This window comes from Ursus americanus, chromosome 1, assembly GCF_024610735.1.
Source record: "Ursus americanus isolate L20-20 chromosome 1, mUrsAme1.1.p, whole genome shotgun sequence".
NCBI lineage: Eukaryota > Metazoa > Chordata > Mammalia > Carnivora > Ursidae > Ursus > Ursus americanus.
This window is the reverse complement of record NC_142127.1, coordinates 79191683-79206632: the sequence shown is the minus strand read 5'-3', so window position 1 is coordinate 79206632 and position 14950 is coordinate 79191683. Positions and strand designations below refer to the sequence as shown.

The 14950-nt window shown below is 40.1% G+C and overlaps 1 protein-coding gene and 1 non-coding gene across 2 annotated transcripts in view; both read right to left on the bottom strand.

The window, feature by feature from the left end:
• The window catches only part of ADAM23 (ADAM metallopeptidase domain 23), a 251687-nt gene that overhangs the window by 227777 nt on the left and 8960 nt on the right, over positions 1-14950 (bottom strand). The window lies entirely within an intron of this gene.
• LOC148110804 (small nucleolar RNA SNORD36) lies at positions 5105-5175 on the bottom strand. Its single transcript, XR_015725986.1, has one exon. It is a non-coding gene; the product is annotated as a small nucleolar RNA SNORD36 (small nucleolar RNA).

The following is a 14950-nucleotide window of genomic DNA, read 5'->3' as shown; positions in this document are numbered from 1 at the left end:
ATTATTTACAATAGCCAAAACATGGAACCAGCCAAGTGTCTATCAGTAGATGAATGGATAAAGAAGATATATAATGGAATATTATTCAGCCATAAAAAGAATGAAATCTTGCCATTTGCAACATGGATGGAGCTAGAGACTATAATGCTAAGTGAACTAAGTCATTCAGAGAAAGACAAATACCATGATTTCACTCATATGTGGAATTTAAAAACAAAACAAATGAGCAAAGGAAAAAAAGAGAGAGCAATAAACCAAGAAACAGATTCTTAACTATAGAGGACAAACTGGTGGCTACCAAAGAGGAGGGTGGGATGGGTGAAACAGGTGATGGGAATTACAGAGTACAACTTATCATGATGAGCACTGAATAATGTATAGACTTGTTGAATCACTATAATATACCTCTGGAACTAATATAACACTGTATATTAACTATACTGGAATTCGAATTTTAAAAAATACTTAGAGATAAATAAAAATGAAAATACAACATACCAAAACATATAGGACTGAGTGAAAGCAGTACTAAAGGGAAAGTTTATAACTATAATGCTTACATTAAAAAAGAAGACCTCAAATCAACAACCTACCTTTACACCTCATGGAACTAGAGAAAAGCAAACTAAACCCAAAACTAATATAAGGAAGAAAGTAATAAAGATTAAAAGAAAGATAAATGAAATACAAAATAGAAACATAATAGACAAATTCTATAAAATCAAAGATGGTTCCTCAAAAAGATCAACAAAATTTACAAACTTTTTGTTAGACTAAGAAGAAAAAAAAATAAAGATCCAAATTACCAAAATCATAAATGAAAGTGAAGACATTACTACCAATTCTACAGAAATAAATTGGATTTTAAGAGAGTATTATGAACAATTTTAAGCCAACAAAAGGATAACCTAAATGAAATGAACAAATCCTTAGAAACACAAAACTTACCAAGACTTAATCATGAAGAAATTGATAATCTGGTTAGACCTATATCTAGCAAAGAGATTGAATCAGTAATAAAAAATTTCCTAACAAAGAAAAAATCCTGAACCTGAAAAGTCCAAGACTAGATGATTTCACTGGTGAATTCTACCAAACATTTAAAGAACTAATACCAATTCTCAAACCATTACCAAAAAATTGAAGCAGAAAGAATACTTTTCCAGCTTATTCTATGAGGCCAGGATTACCCTGGTACCAAAGGCAGACAAAGACACTATAAGAAAAGAAAAGTACAAACAAATATCCCTTACAAACATTGATGTAAAAATCTTCAACAAAATACTAGCAAACTGAATTCAGCCACATATTGAAAGGATTATGCATCATGACCAAGTGAGATTTATTGCTGGAATGCAAGGATGGTTCAATATATAAAAATCAGTCAGGGGCATCTGGATAGCTCAGTCAGCTAAGTGTCTGCCTTTGGTTCAGGTCATGATCCCAGGGTCCTTGGATAGAGCCCCGAATCAGTCTCCCTGCTCAGGCTCCCTTCTCCCTCTTCCTCTCCCTCTGCCCCTGTGCATGTGCCCTCTCTCTCTCTCTCTCTCAAATCAAAAAATATTTTTTAAAAAAATTGGTCAATGTAATACACCATACTAACAGAATGAAAGATAAAAACCACATAATCATCTCAACTGATACAGACAAGCCATTTGACAAAATTCAACACCCTTTCATGATAAAAACTAAACAAAGTAGGAATAGATGACAATTACCTCAATGTAATAAAAGTCATATATGAAAAACCCACAGCAAACATCATACTCAATAGTGAAATATCAAAAGCTTTTCCTCTAAGATGAGGAACAAGGGAAGGATGCTTACATTCACCACTTCTAATTCAACACAGTATTGAAAACTCTGGCCAGAGCAATTAGGCAAGAGGATGAAAGGCATCCAAATTAGAAAGGAAGAAGTAAAATTATCTCTGTTCACAGATGATAGCAATCCTTAATACCAGTGCTGTCCAAGCCATATTGGAGCCTATGGCAAAAGGAAAACTCAGTAATACTGTCTTTTCTTTAAATATTTGATATTTTGTTCATCGTTGTTTTATGTTAATTCTTATTTTTTAAATGTGATGTCTCTTTACTACTGAGTTCTTTGGTGCTCCCTTACATTTTGTACCTGAGGTGAGTCCCTCACTTACCTCACCCTAGACTGGGCCTTGATTAATATTCAGCAAGTTTCTAATAAGTAATCTTAATCATACCCGAAAATTATGTCACTTGCCTATAAGAATGGAAGGAAAATCTTACAACCACGGATCATTTTCCAGCCCAACTTGTGGCTCTTCACCAACTAGGGCCTTTGCACTTGCTGTTCCTTATGCCTGGATCATCTTCTCATCTTCAAATGTTTGGCTACCTCTCACCCTTCTCAGATTAAGTGTCTTATCAGAGAAACTTTCCCCAAACCACTCCTTCTACAACAGGTCTTTAAATAGTCTCTTTATTATTTTGGGCCACAAAATCCTTTTTGTTTCTTTCATAACAGTTAAAATATTGCATTTATTTATTTGTTTGCTGAGTTCTTCACCATGTGTACCCCCCATCACTCCACAAGCTCCATGAGAACAGGAACCCTGTCTGTTCACCATTGCTCACCATTACATCACCATCACCTAGAAGCAGGCCTAACACATAATAGGTACTCAATATACAATGATTGAATGGATTAAAAGGCTAAAGGACTTAGAAACACCCAGATAAGTTGGGGATCTTCACAGGCAAAAGACTTGTTCTGCTTCATGCTGAACGTCTGGAATACAGTCACCTTATCTACCAAGGACACAAGCTTCTCATAGTGAATCACGTGGTGAGCATGGCTGGGGAGACATGGCCTAGATGGGATTCAGTTATAGTTGAAAGGCTGGTGAGGGAGTTTCAACAGCAAGTGCCAGTCGGGCAGAAGATGAATGTACAGTGGGAGGGAAGAGAGTTATTGGGCCAGACCCAAATGGAAATCATAACTAGGCCTCCAGGGGTTTCCACAAAACCTATCAGGACTGGGTCAGACCCAGTCAGCTAGAAAACCACTGGACCAGGACCAAACTAGAGAGGCCAGAACACAAATTACACTAGGAAATGGTTTCAGCCTTCAATGCTTTCAGTTCTGGCAGTAACCAGGTAGATGATTGTTACAACTAAGGAAGCAGAAGACACAGCTGTATGAACACAAGGACTCCCTCCACTCAATACCATGGGATTATACAAGCAAATACACCAAGACACAATCCTGGAGTAAAGCAGGTGGGGAGAGGTAGGGTAAAAACTAAAAGACCAAAGATCAAGAAGACTATTTAAATCATTAAACTGGGCTAAATGTGTTTCTCTTTCTTTCTCCTACTTTGCAGGAATTTGTAAAGAAGATCGCTTCAGTTTTGGAGAATAAGGAATCTACATTTTCTTAATGCATTCAAGTGGTAGTGTAAGAAAATTGAAAGATTTCACACACAGCAAATGAACAAAAGAACTCTGATGGGCTACAGTTTGGAAACATGGGTCTCTACGGCTCATCTGACTACTACTTATTATACAACAATAGCCTTTTGTCTGGTCCTAGAATGCTTGACTTACAGACCACCAGAACTGGGAAATACTTCAGTGCTCATGTGTTTCATCTCCTCATTTTATAAATAAGGAAGCAGGCCTTATTATTTGTTTGTCCCAGCTTGATCCCTTTAAGAACCATCCCACCTCAGCGAGGCATGCCAGAATTCATGGGAAAGAAGTCCTCCGCTAGGTTACATGGGTCTCCCACCTTCACTCGCCCTGCACCCAGTCCTTGCCCCAGGCTCTCAGTGTCTGAATGCTTCAGCCAAACACTCCATCTGCTGCATAACTTAGTGCAGTATCTCCCCCTTCAGTGATTCTGAGCGCAGAGCCAGCTCTATTTCTAAGCACTTGTTCTTGCTTTGGCTGTGTGATAAAACAATCGTATGAGCAGCTTTATAAATAATCTTCCTCCTGGTTTGACCTGGCCCTGAGGATCTCACACTCCTATAATGACCAGTACACAACATTCTCACATCTATTATGACCTTGGTGATGAAAATAACTGTCTTTTTCATTTTTCTGCATCTCAATCTCTTCGGTGAGATTATTAATTCCTTGAAACAAGGATTATTCATCTTTATATTCTTCCCCAAATTACCTACTACAGTTCCTGGCAAAAATCTTGGCTAATTGATTTAAATCACTCCTCAAATCACCAATACAACCCCCACATCATATTCTGAGTGAGCAGAGTAGGCAGCTGTTGGCTTGATATAAATTTAGAGTTTAGGGAAGCTCTCCCAGCCCAAGGACCGTTTCTCTCTGCCAGGATACCTAAAATAACCACATTACTCATTCCGTTGAGTCAAGGCCTTGAAAATTCTTGTTAAAATGAAAATGTCATCTGATAGGGATAACATGAAGTTATCAATGCCTATTAATAACACAGAATATTATTAGCTTAGCAAGGAATAAGAAAGATCCAGAATATGGAAGGGCATTCTTAAGTCAGCCCCAATATTTAGGACCTGGTGAAATCAGCAACACCTTGGCTATGGTGGATGCATATTGAAAGGAACAAGGATCTCAGAAAACTCAAATGAGGTGATAGTAAAAAAGAACCAGGTAAATGCAAAAAAAAAAAATTTAATAATAATAACAATGGCTAATATTTTCAAGTATATACTCTGTGCCAAATAGTATTCTAGGTGCTTTACATACATTAGCTCACTTTTCATTTCCTCATCTATAAGATAGGTAAAATGACTATTCCACACTTTAGTGATTTGCTCACTGTTACAAAGCCAGTGAAGCGTAGAGCTGGAATTTGGAATAATTTGTCTGGTTGTAGGGTCTCTCTGTTGGACCTCCATGCCACAGCATCACTGTGTTCTGTTGTTATTTTTCATTAATATGGTCATGATTTTAACCACAGAAAGAGGGCCATTCACTCCTCTTGACCCTCCTCAACTACATTCTACAAGTCTGTCAACATGTCTATTCCTTCCCATTTCTCCCACATCCCAGCCCAAGTTCTCTTTATTTCTTCTTTACGGAGCACGCTCTGTCTGCCAGGCTTCTGTCTGCCTGTGCCTCAGCTCATGTAAGCCTCAGATAAAATACTAATAATTTCTACATGAAGAAACTAAGGCACAGAAAAATTCATCACCTGCCTCCCACCTCAACTCAAGTCATTCTGTAAATATTAGTCTTGGGATTTGAATCCACAAAGGCTGGTCCCAGAGCCCTTACTCATATTTCCCATGTAACCTCGCTATCCTAAGGGTTTCCTAACTTGCCCCCTTTTTGCTGGCCTTTCCCACCCCAACCTCCCCACCCGCACTACAGAGCCTAAGGTCTCACCTTCCCACTCTAGCTCCTAACCTGGCATTCAAGCAAGTGGCTGCTGAGATTACCACCTTTCTCATGCTGCTCTGGGCATAAATATCTAGAGAAAAGTTACTGATTTGACTACATTGAAAAAAAAAAAGTTAAACATTTCTGCATGGTCACAAACAATTCGACAAACGAAAGACAACCTGGGAGGAGCACCTGGGTGGCTCAGTCAGTTAAGCGTCTGCCTTTAGCTCAGGTCAGGATCGCAGGGTCCCTGCTCAGCGGGGAGTCTGCTTCTCCCTCTCCCTCTGCCCCTCCCCGTTGCTCGTCCTCTCTCTCTCTTGCATTCTTTTCTCTCAAATAAGTAAAAAAATATTTTTTAAAAAAAGACAACCTGAGAAAATATTTATAGCATACATGACAAAGGGCTAATTTTCTTAATTTACACGTAGCTTTTAGAGATATGTCCCCAAAAAGAGGGGTGGGGGGAATAACATAGGATATAAACACACAATTCAGTGCCTTAAGTCCAATTTAATATGTTAGAACTGGATTATAATTTTTATTTATTTTTTTAAAAGATTTTTATTTATTTATTTGACAGAGAGAGAGACAGTCAGCGAGAGACGGAACACAAGCAGGGGGAGTGGGAGAGGAAGGAGCAGGCTCCCAGCGCAGGAGCCTGATGTGGGGCTCGATCCCAGAGCCCTGGGATCACGCCCTGAGCCGAAGGCAGAGGCTTAACGACTGAGCCACCCAGGCGCCCCAGAACTGAATTATAATTTTTAAAATGCTATTTTAATAAACCACAATATATTATTACTCACCTATTATATTGGACAAAATTTTATTTCTTGTTTTTCCTTTTTTAAGTGGGCTCCACACCCAGCATGGAGCCCAGTGTAGGGCTTGAATTCACAACCCTGAGATCAACACCTGAGCTGATATCAAGAGTCAGGTACTTAATTGACTGAGCCCCCCAGATGCCCCAAATTGGACAACATTTTAAAGATTAATACCTAGTTTTATAGATAGTATGGGAAAGAGTACCTTTATAGACTATCATCTAGAATGTGAATTCGTGGGGCGCCTGGGTGGCACAGCGGTTAAGCGTCTGCCTTCGGCTCAGGGCGTGATCCCGGCGTTATGAGATCGAGCCCCACATCAGGCTCCTCTGCTATGAGCCTGCTTCTTCCTCTCCCACTCCCCCTGCTGTGTTCCCTCTCTCGCTGGCTGTCTCTATCTCTGTCAAATAAATAAATAAAATCTTAAAAAAAAAAAAAAAAAAGAATGTGAATTCGTACAGCTTTTTTGTAGGGCAATCTGAGAGCATCTACCAACATGTAAAATGCATATGCCACTTGACTCAGCATTACTGCTATAAAAAATTCATTTTACAGACACTGTCAAACAATTAAACAAGGATTTCTGTCCAAGAATGTTCACTGCAGAATTTTTTGATAAGAAAGCCCAATTGCTGGGCAGTAGATCAGAGAGAATAAATTATGATACCATGGACACATTTCCAAAGGAATCTATGCCAAACCGCAGTGGTCTCCATATTGAGTGACATGTACCAAGGGTACATAAGATAATCTACTGCAAAATGAGAAGAAACTGTTAGAACTAATATTGAATATATATTCATTTATTTTATCTCATCTTTCTTCAATCTATTCTCATGCATGTTTTTAAACGGACATAATACGGGGTGCCTCGCTGGCTCAGTCAGTAGTAGAGCAAGTGAGTTGGAGTTCCATGTTGGGTGTAGAGATTACTTAAAGATAAAAAATCTTTACAAAACAAATAAATGTACATAGTGCATGAACGTAGTGGTTGAAGGGGTTCAGAGTATAACACCCCAATATATGCTACTCTGGCATAAGGATTATTTTGACCTGAAAACAACTGAGAAGAAACAGACCCAAGAAAAATTCTTTGGGGCACCTGGCGGGCTCAGCTGGGAGGAGCGTGTGTCTCTTAATCTCAGGGTTGTAAGTTTGAGCCCCACATTGAGTATACAAAGTACTTAAAAATGTAAAAAAGCCTTAAAAAAAAAAAACACCTCTCTGTTCTCCCCTTCTCTACCAGGAAGGGCAATACCATTCTCAATCATTGGAGACCACTCCCTATCAGCCCAGACATGGCACCAGAGAAACCAACATACCTTGCTAAAAACCTTGCTGAAATAACCCTTATCTTCCATTAGTTTTCTCCATATACTCACCTTCCTTACCATCCCCTAGAAGATTTCAAAGTCCTTTTCTTTTTCCTTAACACTTTTCCACAAATTTATGTTCTTTATTAAAATGTTATGTAAGTCCTGCTGGTGCCTTGATCCTGGAGTTCCCAGACTCCAGAACTCTGAGAAATAAATGTTTGCTATTTCCGCCACCTAGTCCTTTGGTATTTTTGTTACAGCAGTCATACAAACGCCCTTAACAGTGGGACTTGTAATTATTTTACTTCTCCCCACTCCTTCCCCACTCCTTTTCCTTGTCTCCAACCCAGTGCACCATATGGTCCAGCAAACCAATTTACTCCCAGGTTGTCACTTATATGTATTGACAGCTACTCCTCCATGGGTGTCTTGTGCTCCTAAATATCTTGCTGTGTGTCCCAAGAATGCAAAGCCCTGACTGATCTTTACCAGGACTATTCTCAGAGTTGTGTCTGCAGCAAGCAACCGTTGGAGATGAGGCAATGTCTCCCTCTGGGACAAAGAGCAAGCTTGTTTATTGCTTGCTATAAAAGAACAGGCTTCCCAGCTCAGTGTTCCTCTCCTGTAACAACCTGCTGTGCATGCACACATCTATGTGGGTGCCCTGTGTCACTGTCATGGGAATTAGGAAACCAGGAAACTGACATAATCATGCTGATTGATGCTTATGCTACTTGCCAGGCTGTGAATGATAAATCTTTTGTATCTTATCCAAGAATCTTGTGTCTTCTGCCAACATCTATGAATCCATAATAGACTAAGTTATTAGCATTTAAGTAGAGTAAAATCAAATTTCAGATCTGACAATAGAATGTCTTCACTTCTGTTCCATTGCCCACACATTCTGTTTGAAACATTCTTTCCTCCTGTCTTTGCTTCTTTGTATTTCTTTTCTTTTATGGTTATCACAGTTTTAAATTTTTTTTCTTGCCTTTTTCAAAATTATACTTTATAGTTTTATTCTCTTGTTAGTTATCTTTAGGTCATGCTTCTATGCCTCCAGCAAAAGTTTAATCAGCATCTCTTTTCTTCTCTCAGACTCTACAAAGATTTCAGAATGTTTTAACACCAATCATACATCCTCTTTTTCCATGTTATGGTAGTCTTCTGTTTTAATTTAATTTCCCCTCATTTTAATCACCCCCCTTTTATTTTGTTTGGTTTGCTATTAGGCAGTGATTCAGATTTACCATATGCTTACCAATTGTTTTGCTCACCATTGCCTCTTGCACCCCAATCCTTTCTTCTAGGTTTAATTCCTTTCTTATAATGAAGTGTATCCTTCTGTATTTCTTCCAGCAATGGTTTGTGAGTGGTGACTTCTTTATCTGGAATATTCTTACTTCATCCTTACTCTTTGGAGACTGCAAATAGCAAATGATTTTTAACACTGATATACATGAGAAAAATCTGGAGAATTTGCCAACTGCAGATTCATGGGTTCCTTAAGAAATCTGTTTTAGTAGTTTTGAAAGGGGAGGAACAGAAATATATCTTTTCAATTAGCACTTAAAGTGATTTTGATGTAAATATGTCAAAGCCATCCTTTGAGAAGAAATGGAAAAGATTTTTAGTTTGTTTTTTACACTTTTTTTCTTATAAAAGTAACACATAAACACTAAAGGAATTTTAGAAAAACAGAGAAATGAGGAAGAAAAAGTCACTTAATTCCATCTAAATACAGTTCCTGTCAATATGAATGTAGATAGTTGATCTTCATCATTAGCAGATTCCATATTTGCATATTCACCTACTCCCTAAAATTTAGTTGTAACTCCAAAATCAGTACTCGTGGAAATGCACACAGCAATGGAAAATCTGAGTCCAGGCGAGGTTGAGCAAAGCGACGCTCTGCTTGTTTCAGCGCTGGTGCTGAGCTGACCCGAGGACGGGGTCGGTAGGGGGCAGTATAAGGTAGTGCAAGAAGCTCCAGCTCCGTCAGCTGCACAGGGTTTGAATCTCAGCTCTGGCACTTGTTACTGGAATAGTCTCAGGCAAGTCACTTAACACCTCTGAACTTCGTTTTTACTCTTTTGTAAAATAAAGAAAACAGAATCTACCAGGACTTGTTTTTAGGATTTAAGATTATGATCTATGTGACATAATATATATATAAGCACATCTTTCTCCCAAGAGCAACAATTCAATATTTGCTAATTCAGTGTTCTGGGACTTTATGGACATAATTACCATTGTGACAACTGACATAATTACCATTGTGACAACTGACTGTATTTCCTTCCAGACTTTTCAATGTTCTCAAGTTTTTTGCAATGTTGCTGTTCAGATTTAGATGATGTATTTATTACAGGCCTCTCCCATTCCGGATCGCCTTCTATGCGGTAGTGTTGCAACCTGGCTGTACATCAGAATCGCCTGGAGAGCTCTTACGAAACACTGATGGCCAGACCCCACCCCCAGAGATTCAGATTCAATTATTATGAGGTGGGGCCCACGTAACAGTGCCTTTTAAAAGCTCCCGGGTGGTTCCAGTGGACAGTGGAGGAACCTCTGTTTAATCTATTTGGAGGAGAAGCAAACGGTCTCAGTGCACTTCAGAGCCCCCTCTTAGCCCCCCGGCCCTATGGAGTTAGACTACTTCACCATTCTCAGCTCTGCTCTGGCCATGGCCCATTCCTCTGCCTGCAAGTGCCTGGAACTCATACCTAGTGTCTTTCCCTCGACAACGCTGCTATTTGTGCCACTGACCTCATTCGAAGGGTGAGGTAGAAAGGGCCCCAGAGGGGCGCCTGGGTGGCACAGCGGTTAAGTGTCTGCCTTCGGCTCAGGGCGTGATCCCGGCGTTATGGGATCGAGCCCCACATCAGGCTCTTCCGCTATGAGCCTGCTTCTTCCTCTCCCACTCCCCCTGCTTGTGTTCCCTCTCTCGCTGGCTGTCTCTATCTCTGTCGAATGAATAAATAAAATCTTTAAAAAAAAAAAAAAAAAAAAAGAAAGGGCCCCAGAGTGCCCTTTGCCTCCTCTCGACAGTACCACACAAGGCTGGAAGAGAATACCAGGCTTTCCAGAAGATGAGAGGGAACGGAAGCAAAAGAAAAAATGCAAAGCATGCACCAGATGTGAGTGCCCCCACGGTCCACGGACAGGGAGCCGTCACCACCAAATGAGTCCGTGCACAAAACCAAGCCCTGCCTTCCGCCGCCTTCCTGCCCTGGGCAGTGCACAGGGCACTTCCCAAAGCCTGGGCTTCTCAGGCTAGAATAATAGTCCATAAAAGATGGAAAGGAGTCCTTCTACCATTGCGACGTGAAAATACGGGTCTTCTTCCTTCCTGACAGATTCATCAGGTACCCCATGAGTCAAATGCACACACATGCACACACACACACTCCCATGGAGACAAAGGAAAATTCTCAGCCAGCCAGAGCACTGTCTCAGTTCACACCAAGGATGTAGAGAAACATTTCCTAACTGTGAGTTAACATGGTTCCCACATATACTGAAGATAATATTTCACCTTATTATGCCAAGCAATACCAACCTCCTCACCCAATTTCTTACCTCCCCGCTCACAGCCCCTTCCCAAAGGACTCCTGGTGCTGACTTGGAACTCTTTGGCATGTTTTTCAAGCATCCTAGCCACTTGCCTCCCGATGGGCACATTCTGGCTCCACAAAGCAATAGCAAAGCACTGAAATGCTGCTTTCTTTTCTATTACATCAAATCATTTTCTTAGCGTGTTTCCAAGACTAGCTTCTGGCAGTGGTCGAAGGCTGCATGAGGTTTATTACCCTCCCGGGGAGACCACTTCTGAACCTCACCTCAGGGTGCGACGGCGGAGATGGGAAGAGGGAAGGGAAGCTGTCAACATTTTCTCTGAATTTTATGTTTTTGGATTTTAATGTGTTTACTGAACTTCATTGCATGAGCACTTTCCCATGCTCTAAAATAATGCAATTAAGTATTTTTAGCTGCTAAAAAATACTTCCTTGACTGGGTATACCATGGGCTACCTAACTCCCTCCCTAGGTGTACGTATGTTGTTTGTTTCCAATTTTTATTGTCTTAAATAATGCTGCATGAAACATCTCTGCTTGGAAAGCAACTGCTCCGGACCGCTTGCTGATGATGGATGATAAGAAACAGAGCTGTTGAGTCTAAAGACAGATAGAGTTTGAAAATTCTTAATAAATATTGGCAAACCCTTTTTCAAAAGGCATGTACCAGTTTACCCCTTTACGAGGAAAGTATGAGACTGGATGTGGCTGCTTTTTCAATGAGGAAATGACTGGTCAGATCTTCATCTTATAAAGGTAATTCTGGCTCATGTCCAGAGCTGGTAAGGTGGGCTTCTGGCAGCCCAGCTGTAAATGACAGGAGCCTGGTAAAAACGAGAGGGAAGACTGCATGAAGGAGACTCAGCCAGACAACCAGGAGAGAGGCACGGTCCCTCTTGGCCTTAAAAACACTGCAAATACATCACGAGTTGAAGGGAATTTGGAGGAATATTTCCGTCTGTGCCACAATTGAGGCATCACACAGTGCCTGCCGTGTTTGGTTGGAAATAATTGCAGCATCTGAGGCCCCTTGAGGCTGTTTTCTGTCCACATAAAGTTACATTATGCAGAAACATCATGTACATGGATATTAGAGTAGCCAGAAGCATACAAATAGGTATTTTTCATAGTCAAGTCTTTCTCTTTTAAAAAACCAAACTTTCCTTATTTTGTTTCTGATTGCAAAAGTCAGCCATGCTCACTCTCTGACTTCTAATTGTTGTGCTGATGCCCCTGTTCCAGAGAGCTTTCATGCCTTTCTGATAGTCCGTTCAGCCTTAGAACAAATTTCCCTCAAGACCATTTTAGAACCTAAAAATAGCAGCTATAGCACTAGAGTTTCCTTTGACTTGATAAGAAATGTAATTCTTATGAATCTTTTTAAATTGTCACTTACAAATAATTAGAACTTAAATCTATTTTAAAGTCACTAAAACTTGCCTCTTAAATTCAAATGTACAAAGCATATTAATCTAAACCTTGAGTCTTGGATTTATTAACTCTATCCACTACAGAAACAACTTCAACCAAAAGAATAATCATCATCATCAAAAATAAACAATCATAACAATAGTGATCATCATCAAAAAAATGCTTATTTCACATAGCTTTACCTAATTTGGCTTATTCTTCAAATCTATAGAAATTTGCCTAAAGATTTGAAAAAATCAAAATTGTCTATGGGGAAAAAATGCATTTTTTCAGGACAAATCTTAGCTTTGCTCTACCTATCCAACTCTTATGTATCTGTCTAAATCGGTTCTGGCATATGTGATGCTTTTCATAAAAATTGGAGATTATTTTTACAACCAGCTACCTTGTTCTTGCTCTGCCCCCACTGCTGCAGAATCTGTTCTGCATCCTTAAAACTGTCCGTTTCATTTAACGGTGTATCAGAGCTACGGGGTGTCAGACGCCTTCAAGAAAACAATCAGTTTTCGGGTGCCTAGGTGGCTCAGTCAGTCAAGCATCTGACTTTGGCTCAGGTCATGATCTCAGGGTCCTGGGGTTGAGCCCCACAACCGAGGGGTGCCCCGCTTAGCAGGGAGTCTGCTTGTCCCTCTCCTTCTGCCCCTCCCCTCACTCATGCTCGCTTGCTCTCTTTCTCTCTCTCTCTCAAAGAAATAAATAAAATCTTTTTAAAAAGCAATCAATTTCTTCAGTTAATTTTCCACAGAGTATAACTGGCTTTCCCCTAATGCCAAATCGAATTTTTATTACATTGACGAAAAAGGTTTTTTGACCATTATTTTGATTGTCAAATACCAGGGAGGCAGTGACCTATACTGTGTCAAAATTGTGAAATACAAAAATCGCTTTTCTTGCCAAAGTATACTAAGGGTCACATTTAACCAAATAGCAATGGATAATTGCCCAGGAGCCTGTGGGGAAAATTTCACTTAAAAAAAAAAAAAAGTTTTTTCTAAGACAGGAATAAAAGCAGAAATGGTCAGCTACTATTGAAAACTCTACCTATAGCCCTAGAAGCATAATTTGTCTGCTTCCTTTTACGGACCTCATCTAACCCTGTGGCTCTTCTGGAAAACTACCAATGCATAAATCATGTGTGGTACAAGCTTTAACTGCCCAGCACCGCTTTGTTATCCTACATGCTCCCCACTGGGACCTAGAAATGCCATTCCAAATGAAAATTACTTTCTAATTTTGCATAAAGAGTGAAGAATTGAACAAAATAGTTTTTTTTAACAATTTTCAAAATTTAGCAGAAAGTATGGATTCAAAGGAAGAAAGACCTAATCCACAGGCTTGCTCTCCATCATGGTTCTCCCCTCCCCCCACAGTCCTCAGTGTTCCCCCACCCCCAGGTCTTGAGAGACTGGCAGTGGTCAACAGGTGCCTTTGGGGGGCTGAGAGGAAAGGGGAGTAGTAGCAGAGATGCGTTAATATATATGTGAAGCCCTTAGCACAGGGCCCAGAACAGTGTATTAGCAGTAAGCACAGTGTATTAGCTACTCTCGTCATCAGGATCATTATTGTTGGTCTTGTTATTGTTAGGAAATGGTGGATATGTCTTATTTCTTAATATTCTGGAACATTCTGGAAATTCTGGGCCAATGGAGGATACCCCAGAGTGGCTCCTCTCAATCAGATGTGCAGGGTTCTTATGGGTCCCTCATCCTCCCTGTTGGCACATTGGGATCTGTTGGTTTGTGTTCTCTTATGGGAGGCTATTACAGCTCCCTTACTTCTGTAGCACCAGCGTTACCAGCTCTCTGCTCTACCACAGGGTAGTCATAGCTAACAGGTGCAGCTTCTACAACCACCACCTCTCATCCATTGCTACTGATATTGCCTTTGCCGTTCCTATCACAGTGGCTGAAGGTAGTCTCATTACCAGGATTATGGCCCTTCTCTATGATTCATTCAACTGTCATCTGACTCCTTGTTTACATGTTATTTTCTCAAAGAATCAAAAACATACGTCCTTAAGGTTGGATCGGAAGACTTCTATGTGACATCATGTATGCCTCCCTCCCTTCCAACCCCCAATCTTAACAATTAATCCCAAAACCCCTAATGAATCTTTATGAGAATAGAAGTGCTGGTGGCTTGTTACAAGATGATAATATTTCTTCCATTATTATGCAGATTAGATTTCTCCCTTATTCTCAGGAATACTTCACTGCATTCCCAACCTGCTTATAATCAAAGTGCCCAAGATGTCTGAGAAGAAAACTCAATGGTTGTCTTAAATTATGAGCAGGGAAAAAGTGATACAGTGTGACAAATGAAAGCATATTTTTGAAAGAGGCAGCTGGCATTTTTAAGGATAACAGATTTGTGGAGATAAATGTAAAAGAAATGTAAAACAAAGAGAACTGATACATAATTTTTAAGAATCCAGGAACATTCTG